The sequence below is a fragment of the Mus caroli genome, unplaced genomic scaffold, assembly GCF_978045245.1.
Source record: "Mus caroli unplaced genomic scaffold, Mus_caroli_1 scaffold_4, whole genome shotgun sequence".
Taxonomy (NCBI): Eukaryota; Metazoa; Chordata; class Mammalia; order Rodentia; family Muridae; genus Mus; species Mus caroli.
The window spans coordinates 110,471,907-110,477,716 of record NW_028227259.1 but is presented as its reverse complement, the minus strand read 5'-3'; positions in this window follow the sequence as shown (position 1 = coordinate 110,477,716).

The window sequence follows — 5,810 nt, the reverse complement described above, 5'->3', positions numbered from 1 at the left end:
TTGGAATGCACTTTCCTTTGTAAATAAAGATTCTGGAAGAGCTGAGGGTGTGACAATGTGCTTAAGGGCTCTTGCACTTCCCATCACGCACCAGCAGGAGTTAGTGGAAGAGCCTCACTCCACAGAATCACCTAGAACTATGTTCCAGTGGTTCTACAAAGTTGATCTTTTTAGAAAACATCACATGTGTTGTATGAAGAACATCAATACTTATACATTACAGACGAGCAAACAGAAATGATGAAAAGGGAGGCTGAAGCCGAAGAATACCTGAGGAAGCTGGGACTGTGAAAGGACTCAGATACAGAGGGTTTCCTTCCGCAGTAAGTGGTTACCATAAAGAGTTCAATGAGTTAGTATAGAAACCACAGCAACGGTGTCTGCCATGAACTGATGGGCATACTGTTAGTCTAATAAGCTTTAGAACTTGGATCTAATCTTGCTGAGTCTAGTCTCCTTGGGCACCAGACCAGCCTTATTGGCTGTAGTTGCTCAAAACTGCCCTGGTTTACATTAGGCCATTATATTTACAGAATTCCATATATGGAGTTTTGCACAGAGCAGACATCAAATACATGTGGATCTACTTTAACCTTCAAAACTGGGGAACTCTTCACTTAACAGACATGAGAACTGGTTTAAACCCCATCACCACCAAGTCTCTCTCTCTCTCTCTCTCTCTCTCTCTCTCTCTCTCACACACACACACACACACACACACACACACACACACACTCCAAAGGCAAGTTCCACTTAAGAGTGGCTCCCTGTTGCATATCCAGACCCACAGTGTATACCAATGGGCACACGACATGTGCTCAATAACTGCCTACTAAATAATTGACTGATTAATTAACCCATCACTTCAACGTACTCTGACCACCGAGTAGAAGCTTAGATCCCTCAAGATAGATCCAAAAACATGGACACCACATGAGGCTGACATTTTTTTCTTTCTGTATAAAAATTCTATGTATAGAGAAATCACTGAACAAGGCCAGCGCCAGCTGTCACTTCATGTCAACCTGTGCAAGCTCAGAGCCCTGTGTGATGGGCAGAGTTCTTGAGGTTTGCCATGTTACAGTCTGTCAAATGGAATGTGTTAGGAAGGGAGGCATAAGCCCACAACTTGAAAGTTACAGGTAGGTATTTTTCTGGCAGGAAACTAAGGGATTTCAGAGGTGTGTAGTTTAAAACAAACAAACAGACAAACAATTCTTTGCACTCAGAGTCTTAACTCAAGTTGCAACTGACGGTAACAGGAAAAACTTCAGACTGTTCCATCATTTCCTCGGCTGTTATTTCTATTGTCCTGGGCAATAAATTCCAGTGTTTGATCAAATAATGACAGATGCCATACTGTCCCATTCAGGTGTCCCCAGCTTATCTGTAACGACTCTCCTCTAGTCAGCTCATTTCTTAAAGCTTGGCTGCATCTGGTTTCAACGGTACTATAAACAATCATCATTGCATTGTAAAACTGGAAACTCTCCACTAAAATAGTGTTTTGATCTGTGTTGCCATAGTAATAAGCGTATCCTCCCCTCTTTGGAGGCCTTGTTATATGAAGTATCTGTGATTTGCTCAGAACGGCCCCAGTTCATCTGTCAAAATGGGTTTTTCCTTTTTTAAAATAATGATCCAGAAAAATCCCTCTGCGGCCACAAATATTTTACAGCTGTAACGAGAGGCATTGGCGTCGTCAAGCTTTATAAATCTATGCCATTATTACATTAGAATAAATCATGTTGCTTCTGTACATCGCACGGACCCTTGCAAGAGTAATTTCAGATCCACTGTTGAGCCTGGGTGTGGCAGTTTGTAACAGCAAGAGTATTATTAAGTGTGACTTCAGAAATGAATCCTATGCCGGCTTGCTAGAGAGAAACCCTAGAGCAAAAACTATGGAAATTACTTCTTATTTGTATAAAAATGTTGCAAGCAGCTATTCAAGTTCAAACTGGGTTACAATTAGAATGTGGGGAGCCACGGTGCACCAGAACACGAGCCCGGATGTTCCACCGGTGTTTGAATGCAAGTCATTCATTAGTAGGAGAAGGAGAAAATGAGAAATCCTGCAAGTTTATCAGTGTCACCAGGAAAAAAAGAAATAATGACGGCATATTATTTAAAATAAAAAATGTTCCAGTCAGTTACATTAATTTGGTGACAGAACTGGGATTGTTTCCCGCCACACCCCCCCATGGGTACAAGAATAAACAGATATTATAACAACAAACCAGCAACAGAATCCACAAAAGGGTGTAAGATCATCTAAGACAAACGGCTATGGCTGGTAACCTTCTGAGTCACTGCCAGCTACAGGGCTTGTTTTGTGTAATTCACTGCTTGCCACTGCCCCGTAATATCTGACGTGGGAGTATTAACAGCATCCGTGGGTAAAAGAACAGGAAGGATCCATCTGTATCCGATGGATTCTAATTAAAACGTAATTACCGCACAAGGAGTGAGCTGCCAACTTCACTTCCTTTCCCCAAGCACAAACCACACAAAGGGAGCCCCTCGGTCGTCCAGGATTTCTACCCTGCTGAACAACCAGGAAGGCAGGCAGCAGCAGACACACTCGCCCCTGCATTTTCAGGTGACTTAGTCTTAAACAACTGCAGCCCCAGAAGACATTCAGGGGCAAGAGGCTGTACACATCTTCTGTTATAATTGACCTGGGCTTTGAGATTTCTCTGTCATGATGTATCCCAGAATGGTGCATGATGGGAAGACCCTTGTTATTCCTCCACCAGCTGAGCCAAGCGGACAAGATCAAGTAGGCCTGGGACTTGGGAAGAAAGGGAAGAAATATTGACAGATAAGTAACCACTCCAGGAAATGACAGACAGCTAGTGCGGTGTTGGTCCCCACAGGACACAGGGGTAATCCTTTAACCTCATGCTCAAACTCTCTGCTCTTTCCAAGAGATGGAAGGGAAGAGGGAAAAAGCAAATTGCTTAATCAAAGCCCTTAATGTGTGACCAGGATTAGTAACTAGACTGACAGTTATAAAAGCCTTCTTTAAAATACCCTGGCACTAATGAAGTCGTATCTGTAGGCCTGTAAAGGAGCCTTTCAGTGGGCAAAGGTGATTTGCCAAAGTTGGTTGGTTCTCCTATGGGAGAAATCCAGGCATTCCAAACTAGTCTCCCGACCACCAGGAATTTCTCCTCGGCTGCCAAAAGGTAAGGCTACAGCTTGACTGCCTTCTGGCTGGTGAAGCTCCCGGGCTCACCATCTTATATGGAGTCGTCTTCATCGAAGAGACAACATACATCGAAGAGACGGCATAGCAGGTGTCAGTTGAGTTTCTATCTAAAGGAGAAGAATCGGCTTTGGCATAAGTCATTTGCTGCTGAGGGCACTGGAAGGTGTCAGGGTTCTCTTTCAGAGAGGAAGTGCTAACAGACTAAAGTGGCTCTGTCGATTCACATTAAAGATGGAAAAGAGCAGCACATTCGCGTCACACGTCCTGGGAGGTAACAGTGATGCTCCTCTCTTGGGATTTCTGTTTGGTTTGGTTTTGTTTTTGGTTGTTTGCTTGTTTGCTTTTTTTGTTTGTTTTTGTTGTGGTAGTGCTGGTGGTTAATCTTGAAAAGTGGTTGGGAAGTATACAGTAGTTACCCCATCCCAACACAGGGTATTCTGAGGTCCTGATGGGGGGGTTGCTATTATCACAATTGCAGTTGTTATAGGGCGATCAGCAAAAGCATTATTGTTCAGCCATTTTGATAGTCTACTCAACCCCCACCCCTAAGACATTACCAATCAACCTAAGAGAGAAGCAACAAAAGCTTGCCGGAACTTCAGCAGGCTGGCCTTGTTGAGCCCATAGAGAAATTAACGTGTAGTGCCTTTAACTGTCCCTGGTTCACACTCCTCTACCTCTGTATCAGGTGTCTAGTGCCATGAAATAATTTAGCAACTCAAAGCCACAACACTTACCGTCTCGGTTTCTAAGTGACACAAATCTAAGAAGGGCTTCCCAGATTTGGGGTCCAGGTCTTTTTAATGGTGCATTATGGAAGAGCTTGATTGGACCTGGAAGACCTTCCCATAAGTCACTGGCATGGGTGTTGACCATAGCTCTTCCTCAGTTCCTAACTGGTTATTTGCTGCAAGCTTTATTTCCTCATCATGTGGGCTTCATGAAAGCTTAGGACATGGCAACTAGTTTGAGCCAGATCAAGTGAGCTAAAGGAGAGTGTGAGAGCCCAAGCCAGAAGCAAGTTTTTCCATAGAACCATTAATACAAATATAAAATAAATCAAATAATGTTCACTACTCCACGACTCAATCAAAGAAAGAAAACGTGCAAATCTTCATCCTGTCTGTTGCTTCCCTCCTTTGCCACTAGCTTGTCTAAGTTCACCAAAACACAAAGCCACAGGGAATACTAATGAGCCATAATAATGTTTAAAGGGAATAGACGCTGTGATATTTACACATGCAACTTTTCCAGAAATATGTATTTGACATAAATGCATGCTTTTACAGTCTTCTTTCATAAATAAATGCTTGTTTGTGTTTGTGACGGGGTCTCTCTATATAGTGCTGGTTGCCCTGGAGGTCATTATTTAGGCTAGGATGGGCTTAGACTCACAAAGATCACCCTCCATCTGCCTCTCAAGTGCTAGGGTTTAAAAGTGTGTGCCATCACGTTTGCCTACATAATAGATGTTCACATTCATGTATACATAAACACACATATGTATACACACATACACACATGCATACACATGCATACATACACACACATGCACACACACATGCACACACACTCACACACATGCACACATACATGCACACACATTCACACACATGCACACATACATGCATACACACTCATGCACACACACTCCTATAGCTGACTCGCTCATAGAGTACCTTGAACTGCATCTCAGGCACTGTAAGGACGGAAGTTGTTTGTTGTCTGACACAAGATCTCTGACACACACAGGCAGGCTCTGCAGCTCGGGCTCCGACCTGCCTCCATTTGCCTCCTGAGTACTAGGATTACAGAAATGCACCACAGACCTGGCTGGAAATTGGCTTCTAACAAAAAACTTCGTTTTATGATTTCTTTTCATATTTTATTTCTGAAACAAGCCTCTTATATCCGAGGTTGGCCTCAAATTGCACACGCTTCTGACAATGGCCTTGAACTCCAGATCCTCTTATTTTTCCCTTCAAAGTGATGAGTCCTCAGGTGTTCTTGATTTCTTTCCAATTCCCCCCTTTATCTACAGGCTGGATGTAGCCACCGTTTTCCAGTCCGGGGTGTCTTCTGCTCCACAGTGCCTCCAGGGTAAAAAGCAGGAGCACAGAGCAGTGACTGCCGAGCTGCTGGGACACTAACACTTGGGACCCATGCAGGGGTGACCCTCCCTCACAGACCAACTCCTCCTCTTGTCTCCCATTATCTGAATAGAGCACTGTCTGCCCAGAGGCTTGGACCGGAAGCACAGGCACTACCCTTGATGCCTCTCTCTCTCTCTCCTCCTACAGAACCATCCCACCAGTGAATCCCGAGAGCTCCTGACGTGCTTCACAGCCCACAGTCTTGTGGTGGTGATTGCAGGTGTGATGGTTTGACTGAGAATGGATCTCATAAACTCAGATATTTGCACGCTCAGTCACCAGGGAGTGGAACTGCTTGAGAAGGATTAGGAGGCATGGCCTTGTTGGAAGAAGTGTATCACTAGGGGTGGGCCTTTGAAATCTCAAAAGCCAGGCCCAGTCTCTTAGTCTCTGTCTCTCTCTCTCTCCCTCCCCCCTCCCCTTGTCCTCCTTTCTCCCTTTCT